Genomic DNA, 24,795 nt, shown 5'->3' on the forward strand with positions numbered 1-24,795 from the left:
TATCATGCGGCACTTGCGCCAGGTGCCCAAGGCGCTGCAGGGCCTGTGCCTCTGAGGCCACCAGCAACTCCCGCTCTCTGCTGCAGGTACTGCTCTGGCTCTCTGTAAATGGGGAGCTAGTGGAAGGGGAAATGGAGCCTCCTGGCACTCACAGAAACCCTCTCCCCTCTCTGTGGAGCAGGGTCCTTTCCTCTGCCCTCAAATTCCTTCATCTGGGACAGGAGCTCTTTCCCTCACACACATTCCCCTCCCCCCTTTCCTTGATCTACCCCCATCCCATTCCCCCTGCGCCCAGGCAGAGCTCTGCCTGCCCCATATGGTGCAGAAAGGCCTGTGATATGCAGGGGGTCAGATTAGATGCTCTAACTGTCTCTTCTGCCCATAAAGTCTACTCATTTCTGAGAAACCGAGTGTAGCATTGGGAGCAGCCTCTGCTGTTTTACTGTCTAGCCGGCTTGCTTCCTAGATTGAACACTCATTGAGTGGGGTGATCCACAGGGAGTAGCTCAAACCTCCAAAGGGTCTGGCCTGCGGCAGAACATTAGCACTGCAGGGGAGGGGTGGGTGTGACAGTGACATCACAAAGGCCTTTTGCAGGACCTCAGCCTATTGGTCAAAGGTGCTGGGGAGGTGGTGACCTCACTGAGAGATGCTGACATCAGCCAGGCAGGACAGGGGCTCAGGGCCAGGGAAACCTCTGAGTCCCCTGTAGCTTTCCTTCAGCAAGTCTCCTTCTTGAGGTCTCTCTTTGAGGACTGAGAGAGTATTAGGGGTCACGTACGTGAGCGCCAGGAGGAACCACTTTTGAGTTTTCTCCTTTCTTTTTCCTGATTTTACTAGAAAACAGATGTCCCTGTTTAGAAGGTAAGAGCCTCCGAAAGGTTTGGAACATGTTCAGTCTGATCCATCTGTTCCACAAGTCCTTCAGTCCAATCCACTTCTCTAACTAATTTCCTTAATTTTTTAAAGTTAGCCCTTTTGAAATCAAAAACCCTAGTCACAGATCTATTTTTGTTTACCCTTCCATTTAGTTTAAACTGAATTAGCTCATGATCGCTCAAACCAAGGCTGTCCCCTACAACCATTTCTTCTAAGAGATCCTCACTACTCACCAAAACCAAATCTAAAATGGCATCCCCTCTTGTTGGTTCAGCAACTACTTGGTGAAGGAATCCATCAGCTATCACATCTAGGAAAATCTGAGCCCTATTATATTACTAGCACTTGTCCTCCGGTCTATATCTGGGAAGTTAAAGTCTACCATGATCACACAATTCCCATTACTATTTACTTCATTAAAAACATTGAAGAGGTCTCTATCCCTATCCAAATCAGACTCCTGTTCTAACAGACAGCAACCCCTCCCCCCCCACCCCCGAAAGGCAGAGATAGAGCCCAGGAATCGAGATGGTGGGGAAATTTCATTGAAACCGTTTCTGATCGAAAATCCTATTCAAACTAAACCAGTTTGTTTCTTGAAATCATATCAAGTGGCAATGAAAATTCTTTGTCACAATGTGTTAAATTGTCTGGTCGCACTCAAAGAGGAGACACTTAGATCTCAAAAATTAGATAAGATGCTTCAGTCTGAGCTAAGTAGTTGCTGATCTTAACAATTGCAAAATAATACAATACAAATAAAATGAACTATTTCAGCCATTCTATTATGTCCTAATCTGCTCTGAGTAAACATGATAGGACACCTCATCTTATGCACTGCTCCTAGTGACACTCTCCAATAGACCCAGCAGTCCTTATTTCCAGGCCCCTTCACTAACCACTGCTGCACACTCCCTCCCACAGCTGGCAATTAGAACCAGGCCCTCATGTCCGGTCCCCCTGCTTTGAGAGGGAGTGTGCTCCGCTGGAGTGATTGGAGCAGGGAACTGGGAGTCAGGACTCCTGGGTTCCATTGCTGGTTTCCTATTGACCTGTGGGACTTGGGGTAAGTTGCTGCCCCCTCTAGGCTCTGTCTCCAGCAGTCAAATGGGGATTTCATACTTTCCCACTATTGGAAAGTGCTGGGAGAATCCCCCAGCAAAAGCTGCTCTGACAGTGCTAAGCAGCATCTGTTTGCTTGTGAGAATGTCCTATGGGACTGTGTCAAAAGCCTTATTAACACCAAGATAGATCACATCTACTGTTTACCCACCTCCACTAGGCCCCTAACCCTGCCAAAGAAGGAGCTAGGATTGGTCTGGAATGATTTGTTCTTGACAAGTCCATGCTCACTAGTCCTAAGAACCAAATTGTCCTGCAGGTGCTGACAAACTGATTGTTTAATAAGCAGAGGCTGCTCCCAATGCTACACTCGGTTTCTCAGAAATGAGTAGACTTTATGGGCAGCAGAGACCGTTAGAGCATCTAATCTTACCCCCTGCATATCACAGGCCTCCTGTCTACCACAATAGCTACTTTTGGGGCAAACACATTCCGGAAAGGCATCTAGTCCTTATTAAATGACATCAAGAGATGGAGAATCCACCACTTTCCATGGTAGCTTCTTCCTGTGGTCAATCATCCTCGCTGTTGAATATTTGTGCCTTATTTGTCATAGGAATTTTTCTCTTTTCACCTTCCAGCCATTGGGTCTTGTTCTGCCTTTCTCTGCTCGATTAAAGAGCCCTTTAATACCCAATATTTTCTCTCCATTAAGGCATTTCAACACTTCAGTGAAGTCACCTTTCAATCTTCTTTTGATAAGCTAAACAGGTTGAGCTCTTTCAATAGTTCACTAGAAGGCATTTTTCTCCAGCCCTCAGAACATTTGGTGGCTCTTTGCTGCCCCAGCTCCAATTTCTAGGACCATCTTTTTCAAAGGAGGACACCAACACTGGAGGCAGTATTCCAATAGCAGTCTCACTGCTGCTGTGTCACCTCCCTATCCTACTCACGGCTTTGCTCCTACGTCTAATGATGGCTTTATCCCTGTTCACCACAGCATCACACTGGGATCTCATGTTGAGTGGCTTCTCCACTCTGACCCCTAAATCCTTTTCAGAGTCACTGCTTTCCTGGATACACATCCCCATTCTGGAGGTGTGGCCGGCGTGCCTTGTGGCTACGTATAGGACCTTGCATTGGGCTCTGCTCAAACTTGTTTTCTTTGAATGGGTCCAGCTGGCCGAATGAGCCAGATCGCTGTATATCACTGCCCTCTCGCCATCAGGAATTACCACTCTGCCTGTATTTTGTCACCCCCCCAATCTTATCCGCAGTGATTGTATGTTTTCTCCCAATTCATTGATAACAATTATTTTAAAAAATTAGTCCTTGAGAGCTTCTTCAGACCCTGAGTACCCAGGACCTGCTCCGCACAGCACAGTGAGAAAGGCCGTCCAGCCCTGCTGGTACATACGGGATAAGCACAGAACAAACACACTTTAGGAGCTGTGTTGTCCATAGGCTCTGACCAAGATGTGGGGGTCAGCAGATTACAAATGCACGAGAGACCTATAGTGTAGACAGGTCCCAACTGTGTCTTGGTTTCCCACCGTGCTCTAAGTTTAGTCACAGCCTCCATGTCTTTTCCCCCGTGTCCCTTAACCCCACGTCACTGCAGAAGAGAGATTTTCTGGTAGCCAGCTGGCTCTCCTGCATGTGGATGTCGTTCCAAAAGACGTGCTCTGGCTCAGTTCCATGCTATGGTTGGTTGAAGGAACCACTTGGTCACATTCTAGGCCCTGAGTTATACAGGAGGGGCGACTAGATGCACATAATGGTCCTTTCTGACCTGAACCTCTATCAATCGCTACATTTTCTGCTGCTAGGAAGAGAACTCTGAACCTATTTTCTCTCATTCATTTTCAGTCGGAATAATTTCAATCCAGGCCAAAGGATTTCCTCTTCCATTGTGTCTTCAGCACCTTTGCGAGCAAAGAGTTACTGTTACCCACAGGTTTCCAGTTTCAACCTGTCCCTGGGTGAGATGGCCAGGAAAGGGGTTGGAGCTCAACTGCACCTGGCCCAGGTGATGCAGCTCCCTAGGGTGAAGGGAATAAGTGTGGGGGTCACGTGACAAGACGCAGCCTGTGACTAGAATCATAGTCTATCAGGGTTGGAAGGGACCTCAGGAGGTCATCTAGTCCAACCCCCTGCTCAAAGCAGGACCAATCCCCAGACAGATTTTTGCCCCAGATCCGTAAATGGCCCCCTCAAGGATGGCACCCTGGGTTTAGCAGGCCAATGCTCAAACCACTGAGCTATTCCTCCCCAGGGATAGGATCCAGGCCTGCTGAGAGATAGAAGGGCAGCCTGTGCTCAGCCAGGAGAGAGACCCCAAGGGAAGCAGGCATGGGAGGGGCTTGGAGAGTCCTTTAAAGGTCAGGGACAAGCTGGGAAGGGGCCAGGCTGAGCACTAAGGAACAGGCCCTAGGAGGGAAAGACAGGGCAGTTTAGGAGATGGGGCAGATAGTCCACTTGGTTTCGGCTCCCAGGACCAGACACCCAGCGGTGAAGGTGGTTGTCGGGGCTTCTGTCCTTCTTCCCCAGTGTAGATTTGATAGTGGAGAAGACTGATGCCGTAAGGGGGAAGTGAGTTACCCCAAGGTCACCCAGTGAGTTTATATCACGAATGCATACTCGGAAGGATCCAATAGAAACATGGATTTTCCAGTCTCTTCTTTCTAGGAGTCCCCAGGGCTAAGGTAAAACCCCTGCTGCCCCTCCCCATTCTGCTCACCTCCAAGATGTGCTGGAGTTTGTCTGTGCTGGGGGGTGCTGTCAGCAGGATCGAGAGCTCGTCATCCATGTTCTCTGGGCAGGCCTTGCTCAGAGCCTGCCAGCGGAGGGAGACCAGGGGTCAGGATTATGGAACCTGGGGTGAAACCTGCCAGGATGACAGCAGGCTCTGTAGTCCTTGCCCAGAGCAGCTCTCTGCAGAGGGCCTGGTGCACAGCAGTGTAGGGAACAGCCAAGCTGCTAGGGATGGGAGCTGGGCTTCCTGGCAGAGTCCAGCACCCAAAGCCCAGCGTCTGCAAGGAAGGGATTCCCCACAGAGGGGTAACATCATCTCCCACACACAGGGAGTCTCCCCCTGACACTTGTTTCATCCTATGGCCTGTTCCCATCTCTGCCCACCACACTCCCAACTCAGCAGCTCCAGCTACCGAGGGGAGCACGAACCAGAGGCCTTCCTGCTCCTGGGGCAGAGGAGTAGGTTGATGATCTACCTGGATGTGAGCGTTGGCCTTCCCCATGCCCAGGGTCTAGACTCCATTCAGGGCAGCGCACAGGAACTGCGATTCCTATTCTGGATCTAGTGGCAGCTTCAGTTTGCTGGCAGGAGACTGTACATGAGACCTTGCAGTTGTGGGGGTGACACAGGCACTAACATGTGCATGGGAGTTTGAGCAACAGGGCAGAGGCCTGTGTGGGGCAAGGAGGGCAGGGATTTGGGAAGCAAGAGCAGAGGATCAAACCCTTTCTTAATGTGGGTCGGGATGATCCCCATTTCAAAGATAGAGAAAGTGAGGCACCAGGTGGGAGAGTGACCTGGCCAGGATCACGTTACCGCTCAGTGGCAGGACTGCAGACAACCCGTTCCCTGATCTCCTCACTGGACGCTGCTGCCCCTCCTGTATGACCCCTCCAGCCATCCTCGCCCACAGGCCATCCCCACCACTCTCCAATACCAGGCTGTTTCCACAATGGAAGCAGGCTTGTAACAGAGTTCACTCACCGATAGGTGTCCCTTCCTTCAAGGCCTGGGGTCACAGATTTCTTGGGCTAGCACGCCCGCCAGCAGGTTTTTGGCTGGGAACACAGCCCTTCGGCCAGGCGACCATCTTTTAGTCCCACTCTTTCCTGGGTCGCACTCATCCCAAACTAAAAGTCAAAAAATGTCTTTAACTGAAACAAGATCCTCTGTCCCTTGGGGGCTTTTCCTCAGCCTGACTTTGGCTCGGCCTGCCCTTGCTGGCCTTGGTAGCCCTTTCTATGGCCCTGTACATCCCCTTCCTTAGAGACCGTGAGAGAACCAGTCCTACCCTGGATTCTAGGTTCTGCCCCAAGGCCCTGTACCGAACAGCTAGGCCTGCTCCTGTACCTTTGTTGCGGTTTCCCCTGGTTTCCCCTCAGCTGGAGCTCACTCTGTAATCCATTTGGCCTAGCTCCAGGCTTTATAGCCCACAGGCCAAGCCCCCCGTTATATACCCTCCTCCTTAGAACCTGGCCCACGCGGGGGCAACTTCTATTCTTGCATTCTATTCCAGGCATGCTCTCCTTCCCTGCTCTTTTTGTCCATGGGCATAGCAGACCCTGGGTTGATTTCCCTTTGCAGGATCTCTCACAGGTATTGCTGCTGCTGCATCTGTAGCTCCACCTGCACTTCCTTCTGCGTCTGCTGGTTTTCTAGGAGCTGCTGGAGAAACCCCTAGATCTGCTTTGGCTGCTTAGCCAGTCCCTGGAACTGAAGTGGGAAATCCAGCGACCAGCTTGGTCCCTTGATACACCTGCTTGGGGGAGGGATAGCTCAGTGGTTTGAGCATTGGCCTGCTAAACCCGGGGTTGTGAGCTCAATCCTTGAGGGGGCCATTTAGGGATCAGGGCAAAAAACTGTCTGGGGATTGGTCCTGCTTTGAGCAGGGGGTTGGACTAGATGACCTCTGGAGGTCCCTTCCAACCCTGATATTCTATGATTCCTTCAGCAACCAAGACTTCCCTCACGGATCACAGGGGGAACTCAATCCTGCCAACTATGCCAATCATAAATGAATCTACTCATCGTTAGGTGCCCCCCGGCGGCCAGGCATGGCATCACAGCCCTCTCGCTGGGCTAGCGTCCCCCATCCATGGTCGCTCCAGCACCACGGCAGTTTCTCTGCCTGGTAACTCCGGCCAGGTCACCACCTTTAGTCCACCCTTCTGGGGCCCAGCTTGCCTCACACTAAAAGTCCAAAGAGCTCTTTCCACAGACAGAAGCCCTTTTGCCGTCGCTGGGGCACTTGCTCAGCCTGTAGCCCCCTTGCTGAGCTTGGGAACCCTCTCCAGGTGCGTGTACGCTACCTCCTCTGGGGCTGGTAGGGGAACCCAGTCCCACCCTGACATTGATAGCAGCTCAGGGCCCTGGACCCAACAGCTAGGTCTGCACCTTTCTCTTTGCTGCACTTTTCCAACCTCTCTTCTCAAGTTCCCCTCCAGGCTTTCCTTGCTGCTCTGAACTTCCTATCTCGTTCTCAATCCTGTTGCTACCCCAGCTGGGCTGTATCACCACTGAAGTCTGGCTCTTTAGGGGGCAGATATGGTGCCTCTCAGTTCGGGCTCATTCTGCAATCAGCTTTCTGTGAGTGCCAGGGGGCTCCATTTCCCCTTCCACTAGCTCCCCATTTACAGAGAGCCAGAGCAGTACCTGCAGCAGAGAGCGGGAGTTGCTGGTGGCCTCAGAGGCACAGGTTCTGCAGCGCCTCGGGCACCTGGCGCAAGTGCCGCATGATACGGAGCTGGCGCATCACATTGGCCGTGACGTCCTCATGCTGCAAGGGAACGAGAACCTGTCTGAGACTCAGATGCCTCCGAGGAATCAGGGGGGATTAACGGCCCCTGGAACCAGCAGCATTTCCACCCAGCCCCTGCCCACCTCTGAGGGATGGATTCCCCCTCCTGACCCCCAGGCTGGAGTCTTATTGTCCTTCCTAGTGACCTCCAGTGGCAACTCCTCTCCTTGTACGGGGAGCTCCTGCCACCTCCCCCTCAGTGCCCCTGACAGCTGTTCCACCTCCAATCCACAGCTCAAGTTCTCAGACCCCTCTCCTCCAGCCCCACCCAGGTTGGGTAGGGAGGGGACTGTAGCGGGGGGGGGGGCAGGAGGGATTCTGGCAGCAGTGAAGTGGGATGTGGGGAGGTTGAGACCTTTCCCCAAGTCACCCCAGCCACTAATGCTGAAGCCGCAGGATGGCAGCCCTGCTGAATGGGACAGATCGGCAGCCCCTGCTGACTGAATCCTCCTGTTCTCTCCAGCAGGGCCGGGTTTAGGAAGGGCGGGGCCCAATTCGAACATTTTTGGCGGGGCCCCGGCAGGGATGACTAACAAAAAAAGTAATGTAAAAAAAAGCCTTTAATTTCTTCCATGTATTATTTACTTTCCATAACTATATAAATAATAAAATTATATATTATGTACATTGCATCATATATGCTGTTGATCGGTTATTAATGAGCTCCGTTTCACGTGTGTGGGTCCCCGCCACTCCCTGGGGGTGTGCTAGGGTGACCAGATGTCCTGATTTTATAGGGACAGTCCCGATTTTTGGGTCTTTTTCTTATAGGATCCTATTATCCCCCACCCCTTGTCCCGATTTTTCACACTTGCTGTCTGGTCACCCTAGTGGTGTGCACATGTGTGGGTCCCAGCTGCTCCCTGCCCCCCTCATTGAAGCAGGTGTGCAGGGTTACTGCCCTGGGAACTGCAGGGCACCAGTGGACATGGGGCTGGCTGGAGGCAGGGCAGGGTCTCACTGGAGGTAGGGTCTGGCTGCAGGCAGGGCAAGGGGTGCGGGGCTGGCTGGAGACAGGGGTGTGTGGGGCTGGCTGGCTTTGGGCAGGGCCGCAGGGGGGTGCGGCAGGGGTTGCCTGGAGACAGGGCAGGGGGTGCGGCAGAGGCTGGCTGTGGGCAGGGGGTGCAGGGCTGGCTGCAGGCAGGGCAGGGGGGCGGGGCTGGTGCGGGCAGAACAGGGTGGGCGGGGCTGGAGGTATGGCAGGGGTGCAGCAGGGGCTGGCTGCGGACAGGGGGTGCAGGGCTGGCTGGAGACGGGGCTGGCTGCGGGCAGGGCAGGGGGTGCGGGGCTGGTGCGGGGCTGGGGTGCAGCAGAGGCAGCTGGAGTCCCGGCCCTTTAAATAGCCCCCGAGTCCCCCGCTATCCCAGGGCTCTGGGGGCTATTTAAAGGGCCCAGGGCTCCCCTGCTTCTACCGCCCCGGCCCTTTAAATAGCCGCGGGAGCCCTGGGGAAGCAGCGGGGCTCCAGTGGCTATTTAAAGGGCCGGGGTGGTAGAGGCAGCAGGAGCCCCGGACTTTTTAAATAGCCCCCAGAGACCCGCAGCCCTACCCCAGGGCTCCAGCAGTGGGGGTCTGGTAGCAATTTAAAGGGCCTGGGGCTCCAGCCCCTGCTGGGATCCCTAGGTCCTTTAAATTGCTCTTCCCTGGACCTGCCACCCATTGGAATCTGGAACGATTCCCTCCGAGGTAACACCCGGGGCAGCCAGGGCAGGGCAGGGCACCGCCTGCTCCCCTGGAGCGTTAGGGCTTTCAGGAGTCAGAGGTGTCAACGGAGCAGGTTGTGATTGTACGTTAAAGCAGCGAAGAAAGTTGCGGGGGCAGAGGAATTGGGTGCTGTGGCCCCCCCATGCCTGGGGCCTATTTGAAAGGCAGCTGTCACACTGTCCCCTTTATCGGGAGTGCCCACTACACCCATCTCATGTAGTCCTCGGCACGAGAAGGGGGAGCATGTTCCCAGCTGAACGGCGTTCGTCCAGGACTCACCGACCCCTATTCCAGGATGGGGGAGTGACCTGAGAGAGAGGTCACCATGTAGCCTGCAATTATCAGTGGCTTCTGGATTCCTCTGGGAAAGGGTTAACCAGGGGCTTAGTTTAGTCCACACTTGGCTTTCTCGGCAGTGCTGGACTCTGGTGGCAGGGAGGGGTCCAGCTCGCACCCTTTTACCTGGCAGGGAGAGTGACCTAAAGGTTAGGATGTTCTCACAGGCTATCGTAGTTACTGGGACCTTGGCAGGGAGGATTGGTGGCTTGTGGGGCATCGGATACCTCCCCTCCTCCTAGAGCTGTGCAGTAACCAGAACATTACCCCCGCGAGGAGAGGGTTTCGGGGACCCTGGGATCTTGGGAGCCAGGGCTTCTCTCAGCAGCCTGGAAGCCCAGGCCCCCCATCAGCCTGTCAAGCAGGTGGGCAGGCGGGCGAGCTGGCAGGGAGCCAAGCAGCTTTCCGTGCGAAACCTGCCTGCTTTCTGTCTGAAGGTTTGTCCAAATCGACCTGTTCCCACGAAACGTTTGGATTTTGACAAGCTGGCAATTTCTGATGGAAAAACAGTTCCACTGGCAAATTCTGACCAGCGCCTCTCCTGACCGCATAGCTCCCTGCATCTTTGCTGAGCGTGGAATCAGAATGGACTTGACACAGGTGTTTGTGCCCTGGGACGCTATCTCAGCCCAGCTCCCCCAGTGCTCCAGCGCTCACATTCACTTAGTGGTGACGTCTGACCCTGGGGAGATGAAAGGCCTTTGCAGGTTGTTTCCTGCAGTGTGAGCTTTGGCTGGAGGCTTCTGTCCCCAGCCATGGCACGAAGGAATCTGTCTAGCCAGGCTGGGCGTCCTCCCTCATCTGTGGTCAGAGGTCACACGGGCCCTTCCAGTGACAAGGTGGCAGCATCTGGCCCTGGGAAAACAGACATCTGCTGTGTGCTCACCCCAGAGATTTTTTTCTTTCTGCAAACTGAAGAGGCCTCTCTCCTGTAGCCTCAGCAGAGGCTGCGAGGAGGCCAGCAGGCCCTGTGGCCCCCCGCAGACTGGGGGAGGCCCTGACCAGTAGCTCTAAAGGCCAGAAGACCCCACAGGACAGGTGGGGAATGGGACTGTGACGTTACGTTGCTGTTGCATGGTTCCTTTCTCCTCAGCTGAAGAAGAAACTGAGCCCTGAAGCAAGGCACCAGACTGGCTTGTCCGTGCGGCTGACCCAGTGTTCACCAGAGGGGGGAGAAGGAACAGTGAGGCTGGTGGGTTCTTTCTTCTAAAAAGAAAAAAAATCAGAGCATGTTTTTACATCTGGCTTTTGACTCCCCGGCCAATGGGTGTGATCATCCCAGGTTGAAAAGTCAGCCTGTAATGCCCGGCTCCTGCTGGCTGCTCCAATGGAGACTCCACTTCCCCTCTCCTCCCCGTAAGGCAGGGGAACTGCCAGCCACTGCCTGTTACTGTCTGCACCCAGCAGCAACACTCCTCTGCCTCCCGCTGCCCTCTCCTCTGCTGTGGTCCCCCGTCCCCTACTCTGGGACCCTCTCTGCTATGGGGTCAGACACGCGGGGAGAGCAGGGCAGGTCTGTGCCCTCAGCCCCGGGGCTCTCGCACAGAGCTTTGTCCTCAGGCCCAGCCCTGAACATCACGGCGTCAAAGGAGCTTCTCCCACTATCACGGCAGCTTCTCCTGTTGGTGCCCAAAGCCCGGGACTCACACTCAGCCCCTGAAAGCAGGGCCGGCTCCAGGCACCAGCCGACCAAGCATGTGCTTGGGGCAGCACCTGGTAAGGGGCGGCCAATCTTGGGGTGGTGGGGATTTTTTTGGGGGCTGGGAGTTTGGTCGCTGGGGGTGGGGTGGGTTGTTTTTGTTTCGTCGGCTGGGTGTGTAGGGGGCACTGGGGGGTGGGATTCGGCAGCAGTGCTCCGGGGGGGGGGGTGGCACAGCGGGGCGCTCCGCGGGGGCGGGGGCGCTGTTTGGCAGCGCGGCCCGGCGGTGGGGTGTTTGGCGGCGCGGCGCTCGGTGGGAGATATGTGTGGCGGTGGGAGGGTTCAGCAGCACGGTGCGGCGCTCCGCGGGGGGGGGGAGTGTTCGGTGGCGCTTGGTGGGGGGGTTCGACGGCACAGCATTTGGCAGCGCTCCGCGAGGGGGGGTGTTCGGCTATGCGGCGCTCCGCGGGGGGTGGGTGTTTGGCGGCGCTCTGCGGGAGGGGGGTGTTTGGATGCGTGGCGCTCCTCGGGGGCCTGAGGGGTTCGGCGGTGTGGCGCTCCGTGGGGGTGGGGTGTGTTCGGCAGCGCTCTGCGGGGGGGGTGTTCGGCGGCGCTCCGCGGGAGGGGGTTGTGTTCGGCGGCGCTTCGCGGGGGGGCGGGGTGTTCGGCTACACAGCACTCCACGGAGGTGGGGTGGCGTCGCGGTGCTGAGGGCGTGTGTTATGGCGGCACTATGGAGGGCAGCACTCTTTTTTTTTGCTTGGGGTGGCAAAAAAATTAGAGCCAGCCCTGCCTGAGAGTTGGGAACATTGCAGCACAGCCCAGCCCCGGCTGCTGGGAGAGGAAGGCCACCCCACCTCCCTGGCTGGGAGAGCTGCCATGATCCCCCCATCTGCCAGCCCCAGCACTGTCCTCTGCGCACAAACCCTAGCCTCTCCCCTGCCCCCCACATCTCCCTGAGCCTCCCTCCTGCCTCCCTTAGCCTCCTTCCTGTCCTCATCCCCCTGTACCCCCCTCAGCCTCCCTCGGCTTCCCACACCCCGGCCCCCTTAACCTTCCCCCACATTCTTCTGCCCCCTGCCCCCACATGCCCCTGCACCTCCCTCAGCCGCTCTTATATCCCACATGATCACCTCCAACCCCCTCAGCCTCCCCTCTGCCCCATCCCCATGCCCCCCTCAGCCTTCCCCCTGCCCCCCATACTCCCTGGCCCCCTCAGCCTTCTCCCTGCCCCCCACACCCACTACCCCTGTCAGCGTTCCCCCTGCACACTCTGTCTCCCTCATGCCCATATCCCTCTGTCCCCCTCAGCCTGCCCCCTATCCCTGCCCCCACATCCTCCTGCAACCCGCTCAGCCTTCCCCCCACATCCCCTCACAGTCCCCATGCGCTGTCCAGGCCCTGAACCATGGCCTCAGCCAGTCTGCCTGTGGGCTCGGCTTCAGCCTCCTGGAGCCCAGCGGGAGGTGGCAGCCAACGTCAGGAGGGCAGCCTGCCTGCCACATGCAGACAGAGCGTGGGGACGGGGCGGCCCTCGCGCAGGCCTCAGCCCCGCTGGCAGCAGTGGGAGATGGCGCCATTTTGATGAAGGGACAATTGGCGCCTTTGGCCACGTTTCCATGGGACAGGTGAGAAGCCCCCACAATCCTGTGTCACAATCAGAGTGCGAGGGTGGCCGCGCTGCTGCCCCTGTTGTGCATGGGGTCGGCCCAGCACGTCCAGCTGATGGGGGTGATACTGTCACGGAGTGTGGGGGGACTCAGGGTCCTGCACCCCCGGCTTCCTGCGATTCACCATGACTCTCAGCCAGCCAGTAAAGCAGAAGGTTTATTTAGACGACAGGGACACAGTTCAAGACAGGTCCCGCAGGCACAGAAAACAGGACCCCCTCATTTAGGTCCATCTTGGGATCCTCGGACACCCCAGCCCCCTTGGGAGTTCAGAGCCCTGTCTGCCTCCCAGCCATTCCACCAGCCAGCTCCTGAAACTCTCCCTTCAGCGACCCCTCCCACAGCCTTTGTTCAGTTTCCTGGGCAAAGGTGTCACCTGGCCTCTAACCCCTTCCTGGGTTCTCATGTTACATGCTCAGGTATTCTCCCATCAGTCTCCCATCCCCCAATGCAGACTATCCTAGCCACACTCCCCTGTCAGCATTCAAAGACCACAGTAAGAACAGTCCCAGTTCGTCACAGATGCGTAGCCAGAATCAGCCAGAATCCACTGGAAGCTGCTTTACCAGTTTGTTGGGGCAGCCAGACTTATGGGTCCGGCTGCAGCTGGCATTCGGGGTGTGCAGGCGGGGGGGAGGAGGCAGCATGAATTGCATGTGGGAGAGCTGGGACACAGAGAGCAGCTGCCTTGACAGTCGCTGAATGAATCCAGTTTGATCCTCTTCCCTGTGGGACAGATGCAGCAGCAGCGCAGTCTCGCTCCAGCCCATCCCACTCAGGTATCTCCTCACCCGGCCGTGACCTGTCGGGACAATGGCGGGAGCGGGGGTTCAGTCTCTGTAACCCCACGTGCTAAGCAGGGGTTAGTGATACCAAATGGAACTGAAAGTCCGAGGGCGGTGGGGAGAGGGGTTCCCACCGGGTGTGTGGGTTTGGTGAAAGGTGCCTACAAAACGTTGGGTCTGCCCAGTGCTTAAAGACAGAGCTGACTGGACTCAGCTGGAAGTCCTGGTTTCTTCTCAGTGATCCCTAGAGCTGAAAACACTGTGAAGCTGGTTTGCGTGGGCACCATAGAGCCGGTGCTGTGGTGAAAGACAGTACAGGGGGGAGCAGCAGCGAGGTTCCCCCTAGCCAGGGAAGTCACTAAGAGCTGGACTCACTCCGGGCTGGAGGCCCCTCACAGCATGGCATCGCAGCTCCAGGCAGAGACGGGCAGCATGGAGCAGCAGCGGTGCAGAGCAGAGGCAGAGGCATCCCTGGCCCATCCCTTCTCTCCCTGGGGCAGGAGGCGAACCCCCCCCCGAACCCCCCCCGAACTCTCAAACTCTGCTGAGCTGGGCCTGTAAACTGGGTAAGGGGACAGCAGAGGGAAAATGGGAGGGGTGTGCCAAAGGGACATTCGTCCATTGGACTCTCTCATCCCAAGCTGGGAAACTGAGGCAAGGGGCTGCTGCCCAATGGATTGTAGAGCGGGCATTTCACTCACAGTTCACATACTGCTGAGTCACTCTTGTGATGGTTTCCCCAGTTCATGCTGCGTTTCTTTCTCCTCTAAATAAAAGTTCTCGTGTGTTAGACACAGACTCAGCGCTCGCGACGGGGGAACAGCTGCCTGTTAGGGGCGTGCTGGTCAGTTTCCCAGATTTCTGGGAGGGCGCTCCAGCTGGTTCTGCTTTGCAATGCTAAGAGGAACCCCGAGATCCTGATTCTCGTCCTTGTCACTGCCAATACCACCTGGCACAAGCGTTACACCCCCATCGCGTTCTGCACAACCCCCGTTCCTGCCATCTCCTCTGGCTTGATCCTCTCCATTTAGTGCGTCCTTCGTCTGGAAGGCCGATGATACAGTAATGCCGCAGGGTCCCACTGAGAAATTAAATCCCTGGCTCACACCTGCCCGGCTTCAGAAACGTTGGCATTCTCGGCGAGGAGGGAGGGAGCCCAAGAAATCTGGTATCTGCGGTAAATAAAGGATGGGCAGACGCTCCCTGCCCACAGGCCAGGCTTGAGGCCAGTGGTTGAGAAAGCAAGATAAGCTGGGTGTGGAGTGGCGCTTTCCCCATAAAGGCATGGAGCCCCGGCTCTGGTTTCTGATGTGGAAGTGGGGGACGCTTCAGGTTGCTAACTCGCCCGCTCAGCTGCAGCGTCGGGATGGATGAGTTTTATTGAAATGCCCAGTATTTCACACAGCCTGGAGATGTAGGGCCAGAGCCTGGTGGTGGGCACCAGAGCCCCAGGCGGTGTAGGCACGTGGAGGAGGTGCAGTGGCAGGGCATGCTATGTGGCCCCTGTGGGACACCATGTGCCCTGAGTGCCCGGGCACAGGAAGGAACATGCCCAGACAGATGCAGTAACTACCGCATAGAGAGGGGCAGCCTGCACTCCTCTCAGTGCCGCCCCTCAGCCCGGGCAGGTGCACAAGGGGGAGGGGAGCCCTGGTGCATCCTCTGCTTTCCCGACCCTGCCTGGCCGAGGCACAAGGGATGGGGGCGCAGTGAGGTACATGCTGCTTTTCCTTTGAAACGGAGCAGCATTTCCCCCAGCAAGTGCATGCTGCAGCATGAGCCTGGCTAGCTAGGAGTCTGGCAGTGCCTCCTGGTGAGTAAAGAGTGCCCCCGGGGCCATGGGGTACCAGGAGCCTGGCGGGGATCCCCTGCCCAGCGCTCTGCTGGACCCTAGGCAGGAATCCTCCCGCCCTGCCCCAGGTACCTTTGGGCATTGGGGCCAAAGTACTTTAGAACACAAAGGAACTAGCATAAACCATGTTTTAAAAATGGGGAAACTGAGGTATGGTGCAGTGTAATGAGTTTTCCAAGGTCACAGGTCGAACTCAGGCCCTCTGTGTCTTAGACTATTACAGTGTGTGAACGGCTGCTAGCTGGCAGCGTCCCTGCTCCTCTGGGGCGTCAGGAGAAGGGGAGGCGTGTTTTCAAGGATGAGTGACTCCAGATTGTTATTTCACTTCAGTTCCAAACATTATAGTTCTGGCTTGTCATTCTCACTGAAATCCTTCTCCTTTAAAGCTTTAACCCTTTGCCTGCCATGGGGTTACGCCTCTCTCCTCTCTCTCATAAGGATACCTGAGATTGCTGGCAGCGTGTCACAGTTACTTGGGCTGTGACATTGTCTGAAGAATTTGGGGTCCAGGCAGCTCCAAAAAGAAGGTGTTTCCAATGAAATCTGTCTGGGGATCATGTCTGGGCAAAGTGTTTCCATTGCAACAGTGTGTTTCGGTGTGTCGTTTACACGGTGTTCTCTCTCTCTCTCTCTCTAATTCATTTGCACATGTAAGCAGAGTCAGGATGAGCTCTACCCTGACATCTGGTGGTGAATTATGGTGAGTGTGGAAAAGAACTCCAGGGGCTGATCTTGTTTGCATAGGCACACCCACCCGCCTGGCATGAAACAACAGCAACTCAAAGTGGTTACTTTGGCTGGTGTGGGATCCCCAGTTTTCTCTGTTATTGGGACAGGAAGAATAAAGTTTTGTTACCCTGATTCTGTGAATCAAGGCCAGTGAAACTATTGTATGACAGAAGGACTGAGTGAGTCCTTCACTATTACCTAAGTAGCACTTGCTTGACAAGGGGCATGGGTTACAAAACCTAGTGAATAGAGGGAGGATGGGGGCAGGTGTTTGTACTTGATGGTATGGCCCCCTCTGTCCTGAGGGGTTGAAACACCCATTGCATTACTGCCTCTCTCCACTGTTGAATATCAGAGCTAACTTTGATTCCATTAGAAGTCTAGTTACAGGCTGCTAAGCTGAATTCACTTTGGGCCAATGGTGCACTAGCACTGGGGCTCCCCTACTATGTGCTGAAATTGCTAAGAGCTGAACTCACAAAAGAGCTAAAGTTATTATGAGCTGAGATCACTGAGGCTGTGTTAACTAGTGGGGGAGCCTGAAGCTATATTGCTAAGCGGCTGGTGGAGCAGCTAGCAGAGTGGAGCCTTGTGGGGACGGTTGGAGTAGAGCTGAGCGACACACAGGTCGGTGAGTGGAGCGGAGCGGCTGGAGGAACAGCTAGCAGAGCAGAGCGGAACCTTGTGGGAGCGGCCCAAGGTCGGCTGAAGTGGAGCAGAGCTGAGCGGCTCACAGGTCAGTGAGCAGAGTGGAGCAGCTGCCAGAGCAGTTCGTGGGACGGTGGGAGCAGCTCATGGGGCAGCTGGTGGAGTGGAGCGTCTCGTGGTGAAGGCTGCGGTGGAACCCCGTCGGCCTCGGATCACGTAAGGTGCCCCTTAACACCCTGCGTGCTCCCCCCCCCGAACTCTGGGGCTGCACTGACCAGGGACAGAGACTTTGGGGGGGTTGTTGGACTTTTGGGACTTTGGTGATCCTTGGGTTACTGGTTTCAAGAACCCAAGGGAAAGGACACAGCCCAACTTGCTGGGGGGGGGGGGTGTTTGCTCATGGTTTGTGTTATGAATCCTGTTTGTGGTGTTTTTCCAATTTAATGCTGATGTTGTTTACCTCATGTTATTAAACATTTTCTGTTACACTCAGACTCCGTGCTTGCGAGAGGGGAAGTATTGCCTCTTAGAGGCACCCAGGGGGTGGTATGTAATTGTCCCAGGTCACTGGGTGGGGGCTCAAGCCGGTTTTGCATTGCGTTGCGTTATTGAAACGGAACCCCTAGATACAGAACCCGGCCCTTGTTGCTGCCAACTTAGATGGGCAGAAGGGTTACACACGTTTGTATCATGGTCACTTTTGGGGTTAGTTGTGGACTTTCTAACTTTGCAACACCACATGAATACAATGATGGCTGACAGAAAGCACGGTGCCGGACTTTAGCCTGTTCTGGTTTGACACACACACACACACACACACACCCTGCCCGTCCCGGCCCACCCCACCCCACCCCACCCCGCCTCACCCCACAAAAAGCTGCCATTTTGCAACTGTTATGGGCCGGCAGCAGCTATAATCAAACTTGGGACCTCTGGAGCTTCACACGTGAGCCTCTGCTGTAGGGTTCTCAACCTATTTACCCTTGGGGGCTGCATATGCTGTGCTCTGCGTTATGTGGGCTGCAGCTACACAAGATGTAATACCAGGGCTGTGATAGATATACCTGGGGGAGGGCGGGGGGTGAATGAGCCGGTTTCTGTACAAGAATCTGGATTGCTCTGGGCTGCTGATCCCGGCAAGGTCATTGTGAATCCCTGTGCTGAGTGCTGAAGGTGGCCTGGGAAAAGCATGTGTGGGGAGGGGGAGGGGTGTCTATGTTAATCCCGGCTGAAATAAATGGCCATGCCCTTGCTAGGGCAGCGCTTACAGTGCACCCCTCAGCGACCCAGCTCCATTTTGAACTCTTTTTGGCCAGGACTGTGGCCCCTGGCGACTCTGCCCACTTTAAGCCTGGCCTGAGCTGGGCCCACAGAACAGCTTCAGTGTCAGCAGCGTGTCCCCCTCTGGGCTGCTGGGCTGCAGTGCAGGGGGCAGCATGCCTGGCGTGGGGCACACAGCAGCTCTGTGCCCTGGGCCCATCTCACCTGGCACTCATCTGAGGGGGGCAGAGCCCTGCTGGAGGCTGCCCAGATGCTGTCTCTGTGTGGGTGAGCGGGCACTGCCCTCCGGCTGGTGGTAATGACTGTGGACGGGGGGAGCTGGTACAGAGGGAGTTGCTCCGAGCAGCACTCCCCTTGCAGCGGTGCAGCGCGGGGAGAGAGGCAGCAGCTCCTTCCCCACCACAGGGAGCGCTCCAGCCGGCCCTGACCCGCCCGGGACCCGGGAGCCAGGCCATCGGAGCCGCAATCTTTGAATGGTTTTTACCATGCAGCTGGGTCCCAGCTGTGTGCTAATCGGGCCGGCTGAAGAGATGGAGACAGTGGCCGGGCCGGGAGAGAGGTGAATGGTGGGCTTCACCCTGTCTCCAGAGACTTGGGCCCACCCCCCCCCCCCATGCTGAGCCCCTTTGAACATCCAGCCATGTCCTGCGGTGCCTACCTGGGAGCTGAGCTCTTCTGAAAATCTGGCCCAGTAGTTGAGCCCTCTGAAAACTCTGGCCTTAGCATCTAAGGGTAACATTTTCAAGAGTGGCTAAGTCACTTAAGTGCCTAAATCCCAGTGACTTCTAGTGGGATTTAGGCACTTGTGAAACTCTCTCCTGGTCTCATGTCCAGCGGTTTCTGTCCCCTGCAGGGTTCCAGTCCAGCTCTCTCGTGTTTCTGTCTGTGCTGTCCATGATGGCGCTCCTTTGCGTAGCCCCCATGCAGGGCAACGGGGCCCTGGCCCACAAGAAGGTCGAGAGGGGTGAGCAGAGAACCCATCGGAGAGCTTCTATCATCTGCCATATCCGAGATCAGGGCATCGTGGGCCTGATTCTGCTCCTCTCCCCCATGCCGGGGTCACCCCTATATCCACTTATCCACTGAATGCACCTTCCCGCCCCCCCGCCAGCGCTGGGCCCAAAGAAACGCTGAGTTCTCCAAAGGGATCGCAAGGCCAGCCTGCGCTAGTGAGCCCACTACTCCCATTCGCAGGCCTCCAGCGCCTGGGAATGGGCCAGCCGGGGTGGGGGAGGTGCTGCTCGACTGGCTGTTTGCTTTACACAGCTTCGTTATCCCTTTCTCCGGTAACGGCTGCCAAGCCGCCGGCAGTGACTGAAGAGCGCTGGTGCCAACCGCAGGGCAGCGTTTGGGAACCAGGCACCCCCCCCCAAATTGGCTGGGAGTTCTACCCTTCTATCTCACCAACTCCTATACTAGGGCTAGCCCCGGCTAACAGCTGGGGATCTCTCGCTCATGCCTAGAAGCCTTGCCCCCAGAGTCCAGGCAGCAGGGAGAGCCAGTTCCTCCTTGTCAGGGGTTTTCATTCCCTTCTCCCCACACCTCCAGCGGCTCTGGGAGCTGCTCAGGGGCTTGCCCAGGCAGGCCAGGGGCCGAACCAGCTCCAGAGGTGGCCCTGAGCCCCTGCCCCCTGCAGTGCTCAGCAGCTCCTCCCACTCGGCTCAGCTATGGGGGAGGGGCACACAGGGGGATTGTCTGGGGGGTATGGGAGCTGGGGGGCTCAGGCTCGAGGGAGGACCCTGGGGAGGGGAGGGGCAGTATAACCACAGTGCTCTCATTCTACCAGGATAGTTCGGGACAATTTCCGCCCCAAAGACAAGCCCCTCAATAGGATGTCTGGAATTTTCAAAGGCACCACAGGGAGTTGGGTGCCTAAATCCCACTGAATTCCAGTCACAGTCGGGTGTCAAACTCCCTTAGGCTCTTTGAAAACTCCCATTTAAATTGTCACGGATGAGTTTCATAATTGACATTCGCTGAGATGGATCTGGCAGCGTCTCCCCCACCCTCGCCAAACGATTTCTTTAGCAGTACGGACTCAGGAAGGATACAGAGCCTTGGTTTACACTTGATTAATCTCTTCAAGGTTTCTTCAAAACCAGCAGAGCAAGAAACTATTCTTATTTTATTTTATTGGTAAAATGAAAGTGTAAGATCTGGAGCCGGATTCTGTGGCCAGGAATGGCCGGGGCGGATTCTGTGGCTGTAGTATTGTGAAATACACAGGACCTGCCTCTAAAACCCAGCCTCCAGTTACCCCAGGCTGATTTGATCGAGCTAGCTAGCGCTCACTCCCCCACCCCCACCTGCCCCCTTAACCTGATGTTCGTGGCATTTCAGGGTTCCCCAAAGACTGCAGCAACATTCCCAGGGACAGTCCCAGCGGCGTCCATGTCATCCAGCCGGCAGGCTCTCCCCCTCGAGTGGTGTGGTGTGACATGGACACCGAAGGCAAAGGCTGGACCGTTGTCCAGAGAAATTCTTACAACACAGAGATCACCTGGAGTCCTGGAGCACCTACAAGTACGGCTTTGGGAACATGCAGCAGGATTACTGGCTGGGCAACGAGTACCTGTCCCTGCTCACGCGGCAGAACACCTACAAGGTCCGCTTTGTGGTGGAGGACAAATCCAACAACACCCGCTACGCAGAGTACGACATCTTCAGTGTCGAGGATGAGCTGAGCGGGTACCCACTGAGGCTGGGCAGGTACTCTGGGGACGGCGAGGACTATCTCACCACCTACTACTCCGGCCTGGGGAGCATACACGACAACATGAAGTTCAGCACGACTGACAAGGATCAGGACCAGGCCAGTGGGAATTGCGCAAGTAGCTATGGAGGCTGGTGGTACGACAAGTGTCAGAACGTCCTGCTCAATGGGAAAGGCTACATCTACTGGGCAGGGTTCTGTAAGAGTGGGGAGTGCAACTCTTCCCTCATCCTGGTTAAGCCAACAGACGTGTGCTGGGTCCGGCAGGAGGAGCCCATCCTCCTTGGGAGCCGGCGCCGCTGAGAAGGGGAGACAATATTAGATCAGACACGGCGCGCCATCCCCCACCTAATCAGTGCAGTCCCTGCAATGCCTCCACTCTGCTCACCCCCTTCCCTGTTGGCTTCTGCATGATAAATCCCCTGGAATAAATGCTGAGAGCCGATCCCGCCGGTGCGTTCGAATGACACGAAGAGTGTGATTGGTGTGTATAACTGGACCCCCTCTTCCACTCTGCCTCGCTGGAAGCCATGTCACTCACTACGACTTTAGACCCACATTAACCTCTGCTTCTCCCAGCCCTGCCACTGCCCCTTGGCATTAGTGATCAATGAATCATGACACTGGATTTCTAGCAACTGTCATTGAGCATTTAAATGGGGGATGACTTAAAGCCAGGACTTTACATCTGAATCCTGCATGTATTAGCAGTGGTGAGTTTGGGTTCAAAAACCTGGCCTCTGTGTTTTTAATAAATATGGTTATTACATGAGAAAACATTGCAACAGTAATTAGTTGCTGATAAACCACTGAGATTAGATAGACGTGCAACGAAACCACACAATAAAGATATTGGTGTCCCTCTTCAACCCAAGGGGCTAGTCAAAGTTTGGGGCCCTGGGGATGTTCCAGTGGGGAGCAGAAATTGGCAGTGGAGTCTGGTAATTTTTTGATATCTTGTTTATTGACAAGGAACATACAGAGTCCTGCTTCTCCAAACACAGCAGGAACCAACAGCAGGGATTAGCCTCCCTGCTCTCAGCTCCAAGCCTCTTTAGCTAGCAGCTGGCCCAAAAGCTCTCTATGCTCCTCCCAAGATCACACCATGCTCACAGGCTCTGCTCGGCTTTCCTGCTCTGCCTCCGTGTCCTGGCTGCACTGCCCGGCTTGTCTCTGTCACACACGCACCAGCTCAGAACGACACTCGGTGGCATCCTCTGCCCACCTGGGGCTAGTTTCTGGGCACACGCCATCATGGCTTGTTCTACACGAGGCCCCCTTACCTGTTGCTTCCAGCTGTCTTAAATGAAGAGTGCATCCTCACAGCTGTGTCAATGAGATTTTAACTCCACCCATCACAAGGTATAATCCAGCTCCTAGCAGTGTATTTATCTGTCAGGCTGACGTCCTCTGAGCATCTCTGAGCATTTCCTGCCTGTTTGGCTTCAGTCACTTCAATCAAAGTTCATTGTGACCAGATGTTGAACACCATTAATGCTAAGAGCCAGGGGCAGGAGCACCCCCCCCCCGAACACGGAAAGAACAGGCTAAAGAACAAGTCAGCTGGGTCTGATGCAGTTCACCCTCGGGCAGGGCTCCCAAATCGTGGGCTGTAGCCCAAAGATGGGCCATGACGTAGTCCTGGCTGGTCCACTGGCAGGGGTGAAGATGGGGGGGAATGTGAAGGGGCATTGCCCCCCCCCAACTGCATCTTTCCAGTCCCCTCCTGACCATGGCCCTTCAGTGCATCCCCAGGACACAAGGTCCTGTCTAATTGGCCTTCCTGACAGAGCCTGCGTGGAGAGCGTGCGTAGGGGGGATTTTGGGGGGCAGGTTTGGAAAGAGGGATGTTTTCAGGGGGAGGGAAGCTGGGAGCCGCTGAGGTGCAGCTGGAAGGTTTCCTCCTCCCTCTTCAGCATCTGGGGTGCAGACAGGGGGGAGGGGGTTGCTATTTTGCAGTTGGGAGTATCAGGGACCCCGCCCCCGCCCGTGCACTAAGCTGTCCCCTCCATCTCGGTTGCTGGTGGTGAGGTGGGGGTGTGCTGTTTTGCAGTGGGGGAGCGGGGGATCCCCCTGCCTAGGGCACTGACCTCTCCCCTTCCCGCCTCCCATCTCCGCTGTCCGTGCTGGGAGCCACCCCCCCACCCCCCACTCTGCCCATTGCAGGCTGCGCTTGGTGCCCTCCCCAGCCAGCCATCCCTCGCCAGGCTGGAGCATGACGCTGCAAGCGGGGACATCCTCAGCCTGTCCCCAGCTTGCTCAGCTGTTTTGCTGACTGGGGGCTCCCTGCCAAACCCAGGGTTCCCCTGCACCATTCCCCCCAACTTGGGGTCCCACCCACACCCCAACTCCCCCCTGAACATGGCTACCCCAAAACAACCTGAACTCTTCATACGCCACAGCCCACCCCCGCCCCTCCCCATGAGCCACCTGGCAGCAGTGCCCTCCATCGGACCAAACTGCTCTCCATGTCGCCCTCCCACCCCCACCCCCCAGGGCCAGGCTGGCGCTCTCTGGGGCTGGATCCCGGCTGTGACTGGGGTTTCATCACTCCTGCTTCACAGATGTATACAGAGCACTGTATAACCAGAGTTGTCATAACTATAAAGGGAAGGGTAACAGCTCTCCTGTGTACAGTACTATAAAATCCCTCCTGGCCAGAGACTCCAAAATCCTTTTCCCTGTAAAGGGTTAAGAAGCTCAGGTAACCTGGCTGGCATCTCACCTAAAGGACCAATAAGGGGACAAGATACTTTCAAATCTTGGTGGGGGGAAGGCTTTTGTTTGTGCTCTTTGTTTGGGAAGTCATTCGCTCTTGGGACTGAGAGGGACCAGACATCAATCCAGGTTCTCCACATCCTTCTAAACAAGTCTCTCATATTTCAAACTTGTAAGTAAACAGCCAGGCAAGGCGTGTTAGTTTTTACTTTGTTTTCTCAACATGTAAATGTACCTTTTACTAGAGTGTTTACCTCTGTTTGCTGTACTTTGAATCCGATTTCTAACGCAGCGTTTTGCTCTGGCCTATTGCTCTTTAAGTTTGATTACCCTGTAAAGTTATTTTCCATCCTGATTTTACAGAGATGTTTTTTACCTTTTTTCTTTAATTAAAAGCCTTCTTTTTAAGAACCTGATTGATTTCTCCTTGTTTTAAGATCCAAGAGGTTTGGAACTTGATCCACCAGGAGTTGGTGGGAGGAAGGAGGGGGATGGTTAATTTCTCCTTGTTTTTAGATCCAAGGGGGTTGGATCTGTATTCACCAGGGAATTGGTGAAAGGTTTCTCAAGGCTTCCCAGGGAAGGGAATCCACTTGGGAATGGTGGCAGTGGACCAGATCTAAGCTGGTAGTTAAGCTTCGCAGTTTTCATGCAGGCCCCCACATTTGTACCCTAAAGTTCAGAGTGGGGAAGCAGCCTTGACAAGAGTCTAGTGACTCTCTCACCCTGGGCTCTCCCCAGTATAGACTCTTGTTCACACTAGTCAAATGATGTTCAAATGCTGAGAAGGAGCAGGGAAGAGGCACAGAAATGACTTGTGGCCTGGCCAGCACACCTTCGAGCAGGCAACCCGAGGGGCTGCAGCTAGTCAGCTTGACTAAGCAGTTCCGAGCTCTGTCATTAAGGTCTATAGTCACCCAGCAGGAGGAGGTAGCTGCATTTCAGGTTTTTGCTCTAGCAGACAGAGGTGTAAGGAGAGCTGGCAAAGCTGATGTTAGAAACATTGACATTGGAAATCCATGTAAGTGTAGAAGAGTGACGGAACCAATCGTGCGGGGACGTGGGAATTCACTCTCACCTGGCCTCTGGGGATGGAGGCAGCACGTGGCTGGCACTTCTCGCTCCTGCCGTACGAGGGGCAGTTGCTGCTACCAACTGCTCCCCCTAACCCCCGCCCTGCTGCGCTCTGGGGATGCTGCCCTGCTGTGGAGCTCTCAGGTGTCTTGAAC

General features: G+C 55.6%; 1 pseudogene; it reads left to right on the forward strand.

The window, feature by feature from the left end:
- The first annotated feature begins 15,897 nt into the window (after window positions 1–15,897).
- On the forward strand, window positions 15,898–23,982 carry LOC128848647 (fibrinogen-like protein 1-like protein; annotated as a pseudogene).
- The last annotated feature ends 813 nt before the right edge of the window (window positions 23,983–24,795 follow it).

The sequence above is a fragment of the Malaclemys terrapin genome, chromosome 14 (genome assembly GCF_027887155.1).
Source record: "Malaclemys terrapin pileata isolate rMalTer1 chromosome 14, rMalTer1.hap1, whole genome shotgun sequence".
NCBI lineage: Eukaryota > Metazoa > Chordata > Testudines > Emydidae > Malaclemys > Malaclemys terrapin.